Below are 19,768 nucleotides of genomic sequence, written 5' to 3' on the forward strand. Positions count from 1 at the left end.
GGTGGTGGTGGTAGAGATGGTGGTAATGATGGTTGTGATGGCTGTGGTGGTGTTGGAGATAGTGAACAGTGGTAACAGTGGTGATGGTAAAGGTGGGGGTGGTGGTGTTGGGGTTAGTGAAGGCGACGATGGTGGTAACAGTGGTGATGGTGGTGGTGGTTGTGATGGTAAACGTGGTGGTGGTAGTGATGGTGGTGGTGATGGTGGTGGTGGTAGCTGTGGTGATGGTGTTGAGGTTAGTGAAGGTGACAATGGTGGTAACAGTGGTGGTGGTGACTGAGCTCCTGTGAAAAGTCTCAAATCTATGTCAAAGAAAAATCTAAGAATGGATCGGGCTTTAGGCCTGTCCTGAGCTCCTTTTGAGAGTCACTCCCTTTACCCCACTGCCTGGGGACAGCTGACAACTGCTTCATTGCCTGCCTTCCCCAGAGACCAGATTTCTGTGAGGAAAAGCGTGCTCCTTATCCACATCCTCCAAGATATTCTGCTGTGCTACCTATCTCTAGAAGTGGTGTTCTTCCTTTTATGTTTAAGCCCACAGTCTGTCTTGTCACTGGGTATATGGGAGTGACTTGGCATGTTCCTTTAATTATGTTCAGAAACATTCATGAGAAAATGGGATACTGACTTTGGCTTTGAACCATTTTCTACCAAAATTTTTTTTTTGCCAGTCCTGGGGCTTAAACTCAGGGCCTGAGCAATGTCCTTGGGCTTTCTCAAGGTTAATGCTCTGCTACTTTAGCCACAGCACCATTTCTGGCTTTTTTATATGTATGTGGTACCAAGGGATTGAACCTGGGTCTTTCTGCATGCAAGACAAGCACTCTGCTACTAGGCCAAACTCCTACCAAATGTTTTTAAATCTCTCGGATGTTCTCTGAACTTGCATGTAGCAATAGCCAGAGTCACATGTTTAGTGTAATGTAATGATCTAACAAAACACACTCATTCTCCCTGCTTCTTTGGCTCTCTCTCACTGAGCCATGGAAGAGCATACCCTGAATGGAGTTGGTGGGTAGGGATTCTCTGTGGGTTGTGTACAGATGCCCATGCAGGAGGTGGTAGGTCATGTCTCTCTCAATGACCTCCTGGTATGAATATTATTTTTGGTGCCCAGATTCCCTGAGTTGAAGTGTAGTCATTCACTTTAATCTGTGGAAGATGCCCATTAGACTTGTATGCGTGGAAAACTTGGACCTGATTTCGTATTTGTCAGATATCATTCTTTGGAAAGTCATGTAGCCTCATCTGATTTTCATCTGATTTTCCTTTGGTTGGGATGCTGATGTCACCAGAGACATGGCTCATATTTTGCCTGGTTGTAGTATCTCAGCCTGAAACCCAAACATCAGTTTGAACAACTCTGTAGTGCTCGAGGTCTGAGGTAAGGGGCTGTCATTCCCCTGCTCGACCTTCCCCAGGCCCTCATACGCACACATTCTCTGCAAGTATTTTGGCATGCTTGGGTGCTCTGGATACTTTACTTTCTGGGGCCCCATACAACATGTAATGATTATATTTGAGATGAGGTTTTTCTGTTCTTTCCTGCCTATCATGGAGGCACTGGCTGTCCCCAGTCCTGCTCTAGTCAGATGTGAATTTACCTACCGTGTGTACAAGGCAGTCATTTGTAATCCGAGAGTATGACTCCAGTTGCTTGCTTATAAGTGACAAGGGTACGTCAGAGGTGCACAGACTCTTCTCAGTTCCCATTTATTTTCCCAGCTCCGCAGAGGATGCCCTGCAGACTCCTCCCCTTTGTTTTGCAGGGGACTTTGCTGAGGAGTTTTGGCAAGTCCTCAATAAATATTTGCTGTCTGGTTGAGTTCAAATATGCCATTTTGTATCCTAATCAGAATCTCCAATAGAGTCACTTTTGTTTGCTAAAGAGAACTAGAAATTAACAATTTGTAAATTATGCAGACTGGTGCTTGTAATATGCACGGGACTTTGTTCTAGATGCATGCCTGAACTTTTGAGGTTAAACAAATCAATGCTGTGTGAAAATACATAAATCTCTTCCCAGTTGGTGACAATTGGGAGGACAGGATATTGTGGCCCTCCTTGTCCAGACAACCCACTGGTTGTCATTGGAGAAAGGTAGGCACAAGGAAGATCAATTCTAAGGGGGTCCCAGGATTCTCTTCCTGAGCTACCTGCTTGTGGGATTTGTTCTTCCTGGTGGGACATGGTAGTGGGGGCACAGGGTCACTTAACACTGATTGAAATAGCTGCTTGCAGAGAGAGCCCTTCCCTGTTGACCCTGAGGACCCACGCACTTGTTCCAGAGTGGTCAGTGTGGAAAGGGGCTATGACCAACCTCTGGCCACCAGCCAATAAGCTATTGGGCCCCAATTGTTTGGTTCCAAGGAAATAAATGCTTTCCTCCTCCAGCAAAGCCCCTTGGGAGATACTGTCACTCTTTGACAAGGACCTTTCGAGGACCCAGATGAGGAAGTCGCACACGGGAACGGGGAGGGATGAGTGTTGCTGTGTGCAGTCACAGGCAGAGTAGAACTCCTGAACAGAGGGGAGGAGGCTGAAATCCTTCAGACCATTCGCCAGTGTTTTTCAGCCTATTTCAGATAGCAGGGACCAAATTCAACTCCTTTCTTCTTAGCTGCAGATTCCAGATCAGTTTCCTTTGGCTAGGAAATTGCAGAGGGATTTAGAAAATATTGAGGCACACGTGAAATGGTTGCTGTAGACTGTGAAAGAGCTCTGGCCAGTGCACGGGGACTTCTATTCGCTAATACCCAGAGTTCTTCATGCTGTACTGAGCAGGAAAACCTAGGCCTGAGAGGCTCTTTTCCTTGGGGAAGCCCAGTGAGAGGCCAGGATCATTGTCTGTTTCTGCAGGCGCGGACATCATTCATCTCGTGCCCTCACTCTACTAGAGGGAGTCAAACATCTGTCTAAATACCAGAGAGATAAGATCTTCAGAATAAAGATATCTGAAGATACCAGTGCACAGAACACCTTTCCACCTGCTTGCTTAATATAATGTAGTTATTACGGCAATAAATGTTTCTAATAAAGTATGAAAATGGATTGTTTGCTTTGCTGCTTGTATGAACTTTCATTTCTCTTTTTATGATATTGAAGCTGACATTTGCTTACCCTTTATCAGTAGAATATTTAATCAAGTCCAATCTGTAAGAAGAAACAGGAATTTTTATTTTCTTTAAAACCTATCACCCATGTAAAAGGCCCAGGAAATAGGACAAAGCCCACAGAACAAGAGTGGCTGTTAGAGTTACAAACTCTGGTGGGGGGGAGCCTTAGAAGGAACGCATTCTGTCCTGTACAGCTGGTAACTAAGTGAGTGTGGTAATGAAGGAAGAGATGTGAATTTTAAGTCAGTGTCATGACACGTGGTTTGGGGATTTACAACAATCTCCATGAGCAAAACTGTCTTCATTGCTGTAGTTGAACCTTTGGTCTTCAGGGAAAATTGATTCATGCCGCTCTCTTGCTGTAAAACCTTCAATAGCTCCCCAAGGTCGATGGGATTAAGCTTGGCCTCTTGAAGAGAACAGAGAAGGACATCCATGATCCCCATTTGATTTCTTTCCTTCCTACCTCCAGAGGCCCCTGTCTGCCCCAGCTCTGGGTAGTAAGTAGAATATACTGCCAGCCTTTCCCAAGTACTCACCTCTTGCACCAAACTTCCCATGTCCTGTTCTGAGCAGCTGGAAGCCTCTTGATCATCCCTCCTATGCCAAGGACTGGTGCCAATTCCATTCCTTCTCACTAGGGCTTCATTTTATGTGGGAACTGGAAGGCTTTAATTTTCACTTTTGATTTATTTCAACTAGTAGTTGGATTGAAATATAACAGAATACTTTATTTTATGCGTATTTATTATTATTGTGAAGGTGGTGTACAGAGAGCTATGGTTACACAAGTCAGATGAATGGTACATTTCTTTTTGTACAGTATCACCTCTTCCCTTACTGTCTCCTAGTTTTCCCCTCCTATTCCCACATGCAAATAGTATAGTTGATTTTCAACATAGTGTCTAGTGAATATCACTGCTTCGTTTTTTTCCATCCATTTCTGTGTCTCTCCTATGTTCCCAAAGACAGATAAACAAGAGAAGAGGACATGAAAATTAAAACCACAAGGAATGAAACTTCCTGTTTCTATTTCCTAGAGATCATTTTGATAAATATTTTTTTTGTCAGTCATGGGGCTTGGACTCTGGGTCTGGGCACTGTTCCTGAGCTCTTTAGCTCAAAGCTACCACCCTACCCCTGGAGCTACAGTGCCATTTCTGGTTTTCTAGTGGTTTATTGGAGATAAGAGTCTTATGGTGCCCAGGCTGGCTTTGAACTGCAATCCTCAGATCTGAGCCTCTTGAGTAGCTAGGATCACAGGCTTGAGCCCCACACCCAGGAATAAATATTTTTCTATACAGTCGGATGTGTAGAGCTACTGGGCCTTTGTGTTCCTTCTTTGGTCCCACTCTGTGTGATGCCTGGAGACCTGGGTAGTTTATCATGTCTAGTGTATTTTGTTTCTTTACCATCCAATGTGTTCACTTACAGATTTATAGGCACATTCTAGTTATCACAAATGAGGGAAACAATGCAACTTATGTTTCTGGGTCTAACTTACTCCATTTAATATAATGTTTTCCAAGTCTTTCCACTTCCTTATGAATGATATAGTATCATTCTTTTTCATAGATGAGTAGAATTATATTAATTGTGTATGTATATATATGTATGTATATATATATATATTTCATTATTTTGATCCATTCATCCACTAAGGGGAATCTGCATTGATTCCATATCTTGGCTATGGTTAAAATCTTCTGCAATGAGCATGGTTGTACTGGCAGTCTTGTTGAGGCTAAAGTTTACAGGAAGGGGTAGGGTAAACACAAGGGCTTCTAGGGATGGGTTGAAACTTTCTAAGATCCAGAATCACAACGACTCAGAGGAAGACGTGACATATGGGATTGCGTCAAATAGAAGAGTTTCTTCATGGCAAAGGACAAAGCCAAGAAGATAAATAGAAAAGTCACAAAATGGGAGAAGATTTTTACCAACTGTGTATCAGGGGCCATAGACAAGGGTCTCATATCTAAAATATATGTAGAGCTCTAAAAATTAAAACCCAAAACAGAAACCCTCAAATTAAAAAAACAAAACAAAACAAAAACAACAACCCAGTTAAAACTTAAAGAATTCTCAGAAAGAGGAATGGCCAGGAGACCTATGAAGAAAGGTTCAACATCTCTGGCCATAAAAGAAGTGCAAATCAAAACAATACTAAAATTCCACTGCACCCAGCTAGAATGGCCATTATCAAGTAAACAAACAATACCAGTTGCTGGGGGTGGTGGGAGGTGGAAATATGACCCCAAGGGAACATTATTACATTGTTGATAGGAATGTAAACTGGTTCAACCACCCTGGAAAGCAGGATGGAGGTTCCTCAAAAGACTAAACATAGAGCTTTCTTATGACCCAGCAATCCCACTTCTGGGTTTTTATCACCAGTGCTTCCTGGGGGTTGTGATACTCCAGTCTTGGCATGACTGTGTCGCTCTTGAATACACACACATACACATCCCTGGCCTGCCTTTGTTCATCCTGGTTTCTACCACTCCAGCACATAATCCCTTAGTCCATACACAGCGGGTGCTGTAGAACCTTGCTGGATGGATAAATGGTTTGACGGGTGGTAGAAGCTCCTGGGGGATTTTGTAGCTGGTTGCTTAGCTCTCCTGAATTCAAGTAGTAGATTCCATCTACACAATCAATTCCGCTCATTCTTTCTTTCACTGGAGAAGCAGATGATTTAGCAGTGTTTATTTATGCCTTAACATTACAAGTTTGGAGTATGACATTGGCATCAAGGAGCTACATCCTCTCAGTACAACGATGGCTTCGATTTCAGGGGATTATCTTGATTCCAGGGCATGCTGGCTGTATTCATTGAAGCAGCACCTCCATCTTTCAGTGGCCTGTCCTGGTGTGCATGTCTGACTCCTGCACACAAGTCTGTCTCTTTGTGTGCATGTCTATCTTCTGTCTACTGTTTTTAGTGGGTGGGCCCTGCCTGTCTCCCTTTGCACATGGTTGTTGAGTAGGTTTGGTACCTGATACTTCAGCTCTGTGCTGTGGGTCACTCATCCACCCTCCCAGCTCCCAGGGGGCCCTTCTTTAAAATTAGTTTGGGGCAACCTTCTGCACTGCAAGGTTCTTCCTGTCTCTGCTGATGGTGGATTACCTGCCCCCAGTGTCCTGGGCTTCTCAGCCATTATGGATCATGCTATCTATTAAAAAGCTCCTTGTCACATTGGAACACCACTGACCTTTTGGAAAGTTCACTCTTCTTGCTCCAGGACATCTCTGGACAGCAGAGACATCTGATTCCTCCATCCAGTGACACCCGCCGTAGCCCTCCTTTCCAAGTCTGGTTTGCATTAAGCAACCCCTAGGTGAACATTCTCTTCAAGGGACGTAAGTTCTGGTCTTTCTGTTGGCTCAATGACTTGCCTCAGATTGCAGTCTGGGGTGGTGAGTTTCCTCCGCAAATGTGTGGCAGGAAGTGGGGCATCCTGCACCAGTGTGGATGCCCATCCATCTGGAAGCTTGGGGGGAGCCGGAGAACCCACCGGCTTTCTCCCCACCACGTCACAGGCAGTCATTACTCGTTCTGCTTTTTCATGCAAACCCTCGTAAACTTGCATCCTTCCCATCTTGTGTTTGCGTAATTGATTTTTTTAAAACCAGAATACAGAGTTTTCCATGCATCGCTGGAGAATTTTATTTGGTTTCACGTCACTTGCCTGGGTGGCTGCCTGTGTACTCTACTCTAATGGAGCTGGGCAGCAGAGCTCCCCTTCTTGTGCTGCTTGGCCTAGGAATTTGATATCTCTCCTGTCTCAGAATGAGACTCTAGGTCAGGTCAAGAGCAAAGCCTTGCAGCCAGCAGCACACCAGAGGTGTCTCCTAGGAAGACAGTACGCATTGCTCAACGCTACTCGGCCACTTAGGAATCTGTTTCACGTGTGCCCCACCATGTCCTTCCTACAGACATACAGCTGCTGAGTCTTGCGAGAATCCTTCACACACCACCATGAGATAATGGAGCTTGTGCTCTAATTCCAGTTTCATTCACAGGGGGACAAAAGAGTTTTGTTTTAGACTCAGAACTCCATCTCTGAATTTAGGTAGAGAGCAGACTTAGGTTCTTTACTTGTAAAATGGAAATGGGAACTCTATTAGGATTTTTCTCTCTTTTTGATCATTTAAGCAAAGACAACTCTCTCCTCCCTCCCACGGGCATGCTGAAGGAACATAGCAAAACTCACTTAAACCACAGACCAAGTAATTCTTCAGGAATCTCCTAGGATACACTCTTCTTCTTCTTCTTCTTCTTCTTCTTCTTCTTCTTCTTCTTCTTCTTCTTCTTCTTCTTCTTCTTCTTCTCCTCCTCCTCCTCCTCCTCCTCCTCCTCCTCCTCCTCCTCCTCCTTCTTCTTCTTCTTCTTCTTCTTCTTCTTCTTCTTCTTCTTCTTCTTCTTCTTCTTCTTCTTCTTCTTCTTCTTTTTTGCTGATCCATTTCTGGTCCTCATCTTTGGTTTGTGACCATAATGATAAAACCCCCTTAAATTGGTTTTAAGAAAGGGGGTAAGAAAGAGTGATAGAGATGGTGATTTGATTTCCAGATACACATTATATACATGTATGGAAATAACAATTAAACCTCTTTTTAGAACTAATATCCACTGAGAGATAGAGGGAGGGAGAGAGAGAGAGAAGGAAGGAAGGAAGCATAGCAGCAACACTATTTGGTTTAGTGATGGGAACTTTTCAGGATCGATTCTTCTTTAGGGACAGTGATAATTTCTCTGTTTGAGGCACATTTCTGTATTCTCCACAATTCTCCATGTGCCAGTGTGGGTGGGAGACCCACCTGCCCATCCTCCCCATGCCATTTGAGGTGCGTGTGGAGGTGTGGAAGCAGGAGTCGCTCCGTCTCAGGAGCCCTGTGACAGCCACACCTGCCAGACCACATGGCTGACCAGACAGCTCTGCAGGACCCCGGCCAGGTGTGGCCAGGATGCATCTCCACCATCCTTCTCTCCTTCAGCTTTGCCAGCTGTGTTTCCTTCCCTTATGCCCTTCCAAGCGGGACAGGGAATAGCCAGGACGCAGGCTTTGTCCCAGGCTGCAGAGGGTGCCCCTGGTGAGCCCCGCTCCGGGGGAATGTCACCCTTCAGCTCACGGTGCAGCCACAGCAGGCCAGCTCCTCCAGTGCAGGGAGGAACAGCCATCCTGGACATGAGTGTGGGAAGTGCCAGGCCCAGCCAGTGTCATTGAGAAATAGACAGAGGAGATTCAGACAGTGTCCTCAGAGCTGAGGGACCCAGGATGGAATTGTGTCTTTTCCTCCTCCGCATTGCTGTTTATGGCACCATTTCTATATTCCTCCTGCCCAAATATCATTTACAATGAAGCACAAATAGCACCGGTTACCTGCTTGGTAATGTCGTGCCTTTTCTATGTGCAGCTATCTCTTACCTCGTGCAGCGTTCATGGAGTAGCATGGTATGGAGGGAGAGTGCGCGCTCCGTGCTGGTCTGGCCCTGGGATCCTCATGGCCTCATGATCCTAGGAAGAATGGCTAACATCTGTGTGCCTCCTTTGTCCCCCTTGCTCAGCAAGGATGGTGTCAGTGTAGTAGCCAGAGACATTTCCCCAGAGTCCCCGACTGCCCGGGGCCCCATGCATGTCCTGTGCCCTATCCTGTCCCCAAATGTCCAGCGATGCTCACTGGAATCTTCTTGGGAAACATTTATGTAAGTATGAGCCAAAAAATGGAAGTAGGAAGCTAATTTTCTGCCAGGAATTCCAGAAGGTCAGTGATTTGAGGATTGAGTGGTGTTTTGGGTTTCCTGTTATTTCCCAATTCCACAAATGTGGGATGAGTTCAACCAAACCAGCCTCCCTCCATCCCTTTCCTTTCCCTCTTCTTCTGATGCCCAGTGTAGCTGCCCATGCCTGCTCGCCTTCAGAGCTCCCACTCCGGAGCTCAGAGCCCTGTGCTGGGCCGATCCTGACTCTCAATACCACAGCCAACCCTCACTGCCCCAAAACATATCCTGGCAGACAATATGGATGACCCTGATGTTTGATTCCAAAATCTCACCATCAGGGAGGTGGACCCGACAGTACCAGCTCCAGCCTGCAGAAAGGGACAGCTGGCACTCAGCCCCAGGACCACAGGATTTTTGTAAAGACTAGCCTAGTGGCCAAAGGATGGCTTGGAAAGGAAATTCCTGTCCAATCCGCGTTTCATGACTTCCTTGAATTTCCCTGGATTCATGTACAAGTCAATGAGATGAATCTGTGTGGTTTTCTCAGTTTTTTTCACCATTATTATAAACTCTGCTCTGTGGGTTTGGCTCTAACACATGGTAATAATTTATTACCCTCTCCTTTCATATCTTGCCTCCTCCTGCTCCCCACTTAAACGAGACCCCCATACCACACTGAGACTCTGAAGGGAAGGCCACCCTGACATTGAACAAATAGGTTCAGTCCCAAGCCAGCATTCCAGCGAAGTGCACAGTAAGCGGAAAGAATGCAATGGCACTTGGGGGATGGGCCGTCCCATGTGGTGGGGGTGCCCCTCCCCCATCAGATGGGGCGAATGCTTGTGCAGGGTGAGCCCCTGGTGGGGGGCGGGTTCCTCCTCCAGGCGTGGGTGCTGGGTTGCCACTCTCATCAGTTGGATGGCTTCCATCATGAGAATATATTTCCCATGTCCCTTCAAAGGCCTGTGCTAACAGGATGCTGTTATTCGGTGCTATTGACATTGTGGCATGGATAAAAACAGAACTGTCTAAAACGCGCGTTCATTTAAAATACTGAAGAAACTCAGTAGCTCTTTGTGCACATTAAAGATCAATTGTTCAGCTTCATCCTTGGTCTCAATTCAAAAGCAAACCAGAAAGACACTGTGTTACTACTGGGTTCTTCCTATCCCAGGTCAAAGCCTTCTCTCTGTGGGCTACTGTGTCACTGAGATGGTGGCATCGGTGGGCCCCATTTCTGGCTGGGATGGTGCTCAGGTTTGTCCTGACCTGAGCCTGGCACGTAAAACGACCCAGGAGGCCTCAACGGCTGTCCTGAAATCAGAAATGATGCACTCACAACCCCAGACGCAAGGCAAACAGCCTGGCTTTGGGTTCTCAGCCGAGCCCCATCCAGTGTCTAGAGTGTGGACGTGGATCCGTGGGACGCCCTCACGACAAAGGTTGGCATTTCTACCGCTGAGGGGCTCAGCCTGGAACCCAGGTTGGCTCCGGTTTTGTGCTTCTTCCCATGTGGGGTGGTGTCTCACTGGTGTGGGACTTTGTCTGCTGTCAGAAGTGCTGGGGTTGCACGACAGAGCCGTATGCCTGACTCCTTGGAGGGGCGTGGGCTCCCCGGGCATCTACACCGCCTTGGGCTCCATCAGGCTGACCTCCTTATGCTCCTGGTCCTCCACGTTCCCTGTCACCTGCTCTGGGCTGGCCTTGTGCCCCTTACTGTACTGGGCCGGCACTCTAGGAGCCTAGCCAGCCTGTGGGTCCCACCCACTGACTGACGGGATGAGGGAAGAGGGATGCTGGAGGACTATGGACTAGGGCAGGTGAGAGGCCACACTTGGACCTCAACCACTGACCCAGGCTGAGGCCCCCCGAGGTGACACGGTGACTTGTAGGAGGACTTAGGAGAAGGTGAAGAGGGAATCACCAGAGCCAGACGAGGAAAGCACAGGTCGTGCACTGCGACCCCGAGCCCACAGTGCTGCATCTGGAGACCCTCTCCGGCCTCAGTGGTGGCTGAATTTGGGCCTCTTCACCAGGCTTGCTAGTTGGTGCCTAGTTATTTGGTAACATTAGCCCCTGTGTTTTGTGAAGGCATTTAGTGGATGACCAGCTGGGTTGAGTAACAGATTATCTTGGGTAACAAGGACAGGGGGTGTCTCATCCAATATGCCATAAACAGCAAGAACAAAACAGGTTTTCTAGAGGAGAAAGTACCTCAAGACTCATCTGGAAATCTTACCTGCGTTCTAGGCAGGCAACCAGGTAACCAACAAGGCAGGCAGGCAGTCTGTCTCTGTCTCTGTCTCTGTCTCTGTGTCTCTCTCTTTCCTTCTGTCTTTTTCTGTCTCTCCTTTCTTGTTGTGTGTGTCACACACATTTGTGCATGTGAACATGCACATACAAGTGTGTATACACACAGGCACACACACGTCATCAGGTGTTAACTGTAGGGACTGGTTTCAGGACCCTAAGAATGCCGAAGCCTCAGGCGTACCCATCTCTGCGGAGTGTGGTGGTGGGTTGGTACCCAGCCGAACACTCGATCCTCTGTATAAGGCCTGGTGCCTGGTACAATGTCAATACTATAGAAATACTGTGGTGCTCTTGCAAACCATGGCACAAGAAGCCAGCCGCGCATGCTCAGAGCAGTTGAACAAACTCCCCTGACATTCCCACCCAGAGACGTGGAAGGCCAGCTGAAGACCGGGTTCCGAGGAAGGTTAGCGCGTGTGTCTCTGTGTGAGTGCATGTCTGTAGCCCGACCCTCTTTCTGTTGGTTCTGGTCCCATCCGCGCATGGGGACAGGTGCTGAGATTGGGTGCCAGGCCCTCTTCCAACTCACCAGACAGGAGGACACCTCAGCAAGGCCAGATGTCCTTTCTTCTTGGATCTTGTGCCAGAAGATTTTTCTCCCACAAACTGCAGTTGAGGCCTTGGCTCAACTTCTGACCACCCAGCTGGTTATCCGCTGGTCTCCATGTCACCCAAGTGGACAGCCCCACATCCCCTAGAGCTCCATCAGCTTGGCCCCAAGCAGTGGGGACTCAGAAGAGAAGACAGCACTGTCTCCCCCTGTGACTGCTCCCACAGAACATGGAATGCCTTTGAAAGCCAGCCTCTCCTCTGTCACCCCGGGAAAGTCTGCACACGGATAAAATTAATAAGGGGCAATTCCAGGGGATGAAACTTTAACATGAGATGCTGGCACAGCAACAAGATGTGACGACACTTCTTTTGAAGAACTCCACTTGCCTAACTGAAGCTGGCATGTGGGCTTTCAGTAAGAGAAGAGAGTCCTGTAGACTCATGTGGAAGAAATTCAGATCTTTGAGGTTACCAGCTAAGGATCTATCTTCAGAGAGATTCTCGGCTCTTTGCTCTGACAGGCATGGAGGAAGAATTTTGATTCTAGCCACACCACAGCAAAGATGCACGTGGTATTTGTGGTGGGTAATTGCCATGGGTTTCCCGAGAGAGGCATAAGGGAGTCTCAAAAGATCCCAGAAGAATGTGTTTGACTCTAGCAAAGTGAGGTGAAGCATGTGTCTCAGGCAATCTTGAGATAGTATCCTGGTCTCCTGGGCCTCTGTGTGTGTGTGTGTGTGTGTGTGTGTGTGTGTGTGTGTGTGTGCGTGTGTATGCATGCGCGCGCGCGCATGCGTACATGCATGCATGGGTAGGTGGTAGCTCAGGCAATATGGAGGCTTCAGAGTCCTTGGTAGACCAGAGAGTTAGAACATCTGTGCCTACCCTTGGCTTGTTGACAAGCCCGACAGCATGGAGGTTGGATACCTGGTCAGCTGCCCTTTGCTGATTTAGAGGGAGGGATTTTTGTCTCAAATGAGTCAACTCTAAGCTCACCACAGGCTTGAGATGCATTGTACTTATGAAATGGCCAGTTGAGTTGTCTCCAAATTCCTATTGTATAATACCCAAGACTTGCTTTCATTTCATGCTGCATCTCAAATACTGCCCATCCATCACTTACTTTTCTCATACTGTTGCCCAACTTCTGCTAAAGACCTGTCATCTTGCAATGAGTCTAAAATTTTTACTTTCTCACTTAAATTGAGCACATTGATGACTCTCTTAGGCTTAGGGAGATTACCATCCACTTGCCTTATTTGGCGGCACCATTTGTTTTCCGAGAGTCCCTTTTTCATAGAATTGAGGCAGGGAAACAGCAGATCATGTGATTTGAACTCATGGACTCACTGAGAGCTGTGTCGCACACACCTGGGAATTATAGAGCTTTGTCTTTGAAATCTGTTTTGTTTAATTGACAATTCTGTTGTTACTGTTAATGTGCTGTACAGAGGGTCTACCATGTCATAGGTCAGGCCATGAGTACATTTCCTTTATGGACAGTGTCACTCCTTCCCTCTCTTCCCTCTTGTTTCCTCCCCCTCCCATCCCTGCGCACAAGTTACAGAGTTCACTTGCCACATAGTGTCTGCTCAACAGCACAGACATATTTGTTCACCCTTCTACCCTCCCTCCCGTTCTATATTCCTTCTTTACTCCCCAGAAGAAAGAAAAAGCAAAAACAAATACCACCACCAACACCACTAAGAAAACATGTTTCCATTTCCTGGAGTTTGTTTCAATAAACAGCATTTTAAATGTTCAGAGAAGGTACACCTCTGCGTTCCTTCCCTACGGGTAATCTCCTTTAGTCTATTTGTGTGTGAGCACCTAGCATCTTTTATTTAGTTTTGTGGGCACACTCTGTCCTTACTGTGTGTGACTATTCTCTGAATGGCAGGGTTGTACCTGCCTGAGAATGTAACTGGGCTCGGAAAGACCTGCTCCCTCATTTTGTCCTGGCCATTTGAAATCTGTCCAGCTGGCAGAACTCAGAAGTAAAATTCGTAGAGGAAATTGTTATTTCCCATTCCAATGATGACCAGACTGGACCTTGGTAATTTTGGTAAATTAAAGAGTTTTAGCGAACAACGTTGGTGTGTATGAGGGTACTAAAGCTTGCACTCTCGGCCTAGACAATACCTCTGAACTTCGGTGCTCAAGGCTAACATCTACCACTTGAACCACAATTCCTCCCCTCAGTTGAAAAAAAAAATTACAGTTAATTGGACATGAAGCTCTGTGAGGTGCAGCAGTTCCCAGCCAGGGGTACTTAGATCCACACGAAGGGCCCCGTGGGAAGAAGTAGTTCATCTGTGTAAAATCCAGAGCAGGGAAAACGTGTCCCGTCAGGGCTGCCCCAGTGAGGCACCGCCCATCACTCCCACCACGTCGTTTCTGAGTCCTCGGGGCCTGGGGACACCGCATGGAGGTGTCCTCTACCCATTTCGTCGAGCTGGTGACAGGGCCACCTGGCCCCTCTGTTGAGATGCTGACTGGCCTTGAGAGCTCAGGGACCTCTTCCCACAGGACTAGAGAAAAGTTGGTGTGTGCAGAGGTCAGTCACAACCTAGGAATTTCCCTTCTTATTCTTTGTGGGCATTTGTATGAAGTACCCCCAAAGTATGCGCAAGTTCCTGAGCCATATTTCCCAAAACCATGCCACGGAGAAAACTGCACAGACGGTATAATTTAGGAAGAAACTCTCAGAACTCTCCTGGCCCATGCTCTCAGTTTTCTCCTTCAGAAACCATAGATGTTTCCACAAATATGTAAAAAATGTTGCTGGAAAAAAAATGATGCTCAAATATTTATCCTGTGTTTAACAACACCACAAGTTCCTTGGGTGTTTTTGTTATTTTAATTTTAGGGCTTTGTGGTCTGTGATTTCATGTGAACAAGAGATAGAAATCTGGGGTTTAACTGAGAGGATGTGTTAAGTGTTAAGAGGTTAAAAGAAAAACAAACACCAAATTTGATAAGAGCAATCCCAATCCCAATTCCTGATCCTTTTCCTATGCGGACACATATATATGTATATATATATAAGTATATATATATGTATATATTTAATGTCCATATATATATATATCATCATTAAAAAATCTTGGCAGATGTGAACTGACTGGCAGGTGAAGAACCAGAGGCTCTGCCTGGGTGGGGCAGGCGAAAGAGCCCACTTGTACACACGACACAGCTTCTGAGGTTCCCAGCGGGGCATGAGGTCGTACTTCCTCTTTCCATCTCCCTGGCTCCCTCCTCCTCTGGCCCCATGGCGGTGTTGGTGGCCAAGCTGAATGTAAGCTGAGTATCAGCACTGATGCAACATCAAGATTGTTTTTTCACACCGCAGTTTTGAACATCAGATTTCCAGTATACTAGATGATGATGATTATCACTATTATTGCTTTTCCTTCTCCTGCTCCTCCTGAGCACTGTCTCTTGGCTATTTTTCTCAAGGCTAGCACTCTACTACTTGAGCCACAGCTTTAATTCCAGCATTTTGGTGGTTATAGAAAGACAAGAGTCACCTACTTCCCTGCCCTGGCTGTCTTCAAGCTGTGATCCTGGGGTCTCAGAGGACAGGGTAGCACAAGGCTCCTGACTTCCTCCTCTCGGGCCTCAGCTCTCCTGCTCTCTGTCACCTGCCAAGTCTGCTGCGGCCGCTGGGGTGAAGCTCTGGACCCCTGCCCCAGTGCTGAGCGCTGCACTGCACTCCATTCCTGTGTGGATTGTTATCATAAGCAACCACAAAATCTAACACCTCCCCAAAGTCTATTTGTGTGCTACAACAGGGTCGATGTCCACACTAAGTCGTCACTGGAGCTTGTGGCATGATTTGGCTGTGGATGGAGCGGTGGATGTTTGATCCCAGCCGGGGTCTGCACCTTGGAGAGCTTGGGTCTGGGAGGGGTGGGCAGGTCCTAGGGGACCCCTCCTCGAGGGTGGGTCAGTGCTGGCCTTGCAGAGCCACTTGGTTTATAGAGTAGCAGCATACTAAAGTGATCAATGTGATCATCTGCTTTTCAATCTCGAGTTCCAGAGCGCAACATGGCCTCCTCGGTTGTGAAGCCGTCACCTCCATGCTTGCGAGCTTCCTCATGTGGGCATCGCCTCCCTTTCCCCCACCTGGGCAGCCACCACTAGCATGTCTGCACTGTACTGTTTGGTCTTCTAGATACTGGAATGATGAGTCTAGCAAAGCCCTTATTCAGGCACTGAGACTCAAGTGTCTCACCAGAGCAACACGGCGTGGAGTGCACGTACCACGGAACAGGCAGGGACCTGCTGCTCCTCCCTGATACCCAGGACCAGACAGGTGGTAGCCGGGCAGGGGGGCATCTTCAGTGTGTGTCCAGGTCTGGCTTGTGAATCATCACTGCCTAAGAGAAGAATGCTCCTCCTGCACGGTCTTCTTGCCTTGCCTTCCTGTATTCCTGCAGAGACACACACGCACACACACACACACACACACACACACACACACACACACACCCGCGCGAGTGCGCGCTTCATGCTTGTGGAAGGTAGGTTTAGGTAGAATCCTTGGTCCTCTGTGGAAGTGGATAGGGAGCTGGATTGTACAGAGTCTTCATTGCAGATCTGGCTCCCTTGCTGTGGCTGTGGTTCTTGCTCCCACAGACTACAGTAGCCTCACCAACAAGGAGGGCTCCGAGATAAATGGCTGGGTGGCCTGTCCTAATACTGGTGGCCTGAATTTGACCTTGCTGAGCCTCTGCTTTCCCCCAGCTTCTCTGTGTCTGAGGAGCTGACTCGGGTGACGCCCCAGAGGCTGCCTGGCACCAGATAAGTGCTCCTGATGATCCACTGTTATCAGGTGCCTGTCTGGACCCAAACGGGGGCTTTTCAGGCTGAGATCCAGGTTTCCAAGTCTCCGTCAAGATGGTGATTTGTGTCGGGGGCAGACTGGACACAGAAGGGGATTTCTTTGTCTGTATGGCCCAGGGACACTGAACGGACAACAACTATCCTTTGCTTTTCAGCCTGAAGTAGGAGAGTTATATGCAGCCGCTTCCTTCCCAGGATGGTAGCCGGGACTTGCCGTGCATTCCCAGCCTGCCTGGAGCTCTGCGGTCTCACTGGGTGTCCTGCCTCGTCCTTTTCCGTGTCCTCTTCCTCTCTGCTCAGAAACACCAGAGAAAGGCACAGAGAGGGTGAGGGCACTTGTAGAGCAAGGCTGCTTCTCCTAAATCAGACACCACTGATTGTTCAGGAAAAAATGAATAAATGAATCATGGAAGACGGGGCACCCTCCATAGCGGGCTGCAGCTGTGACACGTCCTCACAGGGACGACGCTCTTCCTACCAGGCCACAGGCTAGAAGGGAGTCCAAGTATCCACTCACCCCGTGGGGACCTAGTGTGATGGCCCTGCACGGAGGACAGTGTCCTGAGACCTGAACATCTTCTGGGCCTTGTCCAGGTCTCTCAAAGCCCCCCCCCCCTCCAGTGGCCAGTGTGGCTTTGGGCCTGGCTTCCTGGAGACTCAGAGCTGGAATATGCAGGCTTCCTGCCACAAACCGAGACCCCTCCTCTTTTCTTTAAGAATGCAAAAGCCATTTTTAAAAAGTGAAAGAACGTGTGCCGAGAGAGTCTTGAGTGTGGTTGGCTAGGCTGGTAAAAAATAAGATTGGGCTCAGCACTTTGGCAAAGGCCACCTTTGTGAGGAAGACTCATTTATTTACCTTCTCAGTGGGAAAAGACACATGGAGCTAGACAGCCAAGAAGAGGAGGCTTTAAATGAGGGTCAGGGAACAGGGTTTGGCTCCTGTTATATTGATTTTGGCAAAAATGCCACGTGAAAAATTATGCCTCAGATAAAAATAAATTACAATCTACAAGTATTTGAATGAGAAAGAGGTCCCTGTGAAAACTTAATAAATGAATGCTAATTCAGTTAGGGAGCTGTAGTCATGAAACATAACCAGCCACGCTGTTCTGTGTAGCTTGTTTTGGAAAAGATTGCATAACCCATGAAGCCATTCTTCACCAAGTGCATAAAAGTGTCAGCTTATGTATAATTTATACAGTGCATGTTAGTTATGGTCTGTTTAATAGTATTTAATGCTGTCCTATGACATCATTCTTTCATTTACCAATTGAGAAAAAAATAAAAAGACCAATCAAAAACACTTTATAGAGTAAGAAATATGCTTATTGGATTTGATAAAAATTGTAGAAGACAATAAACAGATTCACTGGGGGAGGTATCTTTAAAAGATTTTTGCAGAGAGTTATTGTGTGGCGGATATACAGTATTTACTCCATAGCTATTTTAATCATAATTTACTTAGTGCGTATGTGTTATCTAATATGCTACTAATGTGACTTAAACAATTCATTCTGCCGACAGCACACTAAATTGCCATGTAGTCTTGGCTCTTTATTAGAACAACGATTAAATCCAATTTTAGTTGTGTTCACTACATTTCCTCCCCTGCCTACGGGGGCACCCCACAGGGGGACCAGCGTCAATGGATGCCTCCATCCTTAATCTGTCCATTTCCTAACCAAAATCCATCCTGCAAATTTTCCACGGACCATTCTCTACATCTCTGTGCACGAAATCATCCTGCTTTCTATTATATAGGGTATTTTTAGAGCTGAGTAAAAAAATCAAGACAAAATGGTTGAAAATGTTGGATTAAGTAAAATACTGCTGAGATCTTCCTTACAGAGTAAACATATTGCCAGAAAAAAATATACCCTTCCTGGTTCCCTCTGCTGGCCTACCCCCAGGATGTGTGTGTGTGTTCAGACCTACAAGAATCCAAGTGTTGACTGCAACTATTTGGGGACCAGAATATTCTCTCATGTAAAGTCTGTGGGTGAATTCTCACACAGCATGGAACTGAATTATTTAATTCTTCAAAGCAATTTGTGTGAAATGGCTCCTCAAGTTGGAGTTACAGACTCCTGTGTCACATGTTCTGGTCTGCAGTTCTCTGAGTCCCAGCCATGGAGACTTACAGGATGCAGCTTTAGCTTCCCGGTCGGCGTTCATGTGCCAGATACACAAGCTGTCTTAGGACCTCATTCTTCTTTGCACGTGCGTTTCTTCTTCTTGTCTTTCTTTCTTTTTGTCATGGGACTTGGACTCTGGCCTGGACGTTGTCCCTGAGCTCTTCATCTCAAGGCGACCACCCTACCCTTTGAGCTACAGCACCACTTCCAGTTTTCCTAGTGGTTAATTGGAGATAAGAGTTTCATGGACCTTAGTGCCCAGATTGGCTCTGAACTGTGACCCTCCGATCTCAGCCTCCTGAGCAGGTAGGATAACAGGGATGAGCCACCTCACGCCGCTTGCACGTGCATTTCTTCACCTCCACATTTGGGTTTTGTTAGTCAATGGGGAGCATCTTGAATGCTTCTCCTGGGGGTCATAGCCTGGGCCCTGTGATGGATATGGCTCAGGTTTGCAGAGGATCTCTTCCCTGGCTCAGCTGGGGTGCCGTCTCTTACACTTAGAAGGAGGCGGGAGCACCACGTGGTTTCCTTCGTAATCAAGGTGGTTTCCGGGCCTCTTGCCCAATGGCAGTGCTGTGGTCCAGGGAAGGCAGCGCCAACCAAGTCCCACCACCCTGCCCCGCTGGTAGTACTTTCAGTGCATCTTGGTCCAAGGTGACTTCCAGCTTATCCATCTTCTTCCTCCTACCAATCTGGGCCATGAGCCCCTGGGTCCTACCATCCTCAGACAGCTCTTCCCAGTTCAATCTGTGCTCCCCACTTTATGACCTCTGCGCTCTCCTTCCTCCTTACCTCCCTTCAGCCTCTTTCTCCACCCACTTTGGGCCCAGGGCTTCCCAATTTCTAGGGATGTTCCTTCTGCCCTATTTCTCACCAGGATGACTCCCAGCTCTCCTTCCCTCCCTCCCTCCCTTCTCTCAGATCCAGATGTTCCAGAACGAAATGTCATTCCTGTTGGGTCCTGCTGAGTGCAAATTTGGAAATGTGGGCTAATGGAGGATCCTGAGTTAATGGCTTCCCGCACATGTCACACTTCCAGGAGCTTCTTAGCCATGCTCTGCACATAGCCCAAAGGA

This window comes from Megascapheus bottae, chromosome 15 (genome assembly GCF_031878675.1).
Source record: "Megascapheus bottae isolate mThoBot1 chromosome 15, mThoBot2.hap1, whole genome shotgun sequence".
Classification (NCBI taxonomy): Eukaryota; Metazoa; Chordata; class Mammalia; order Rodentia; family Geomyidae; genus Megascapheus; species Megascapheus bottae.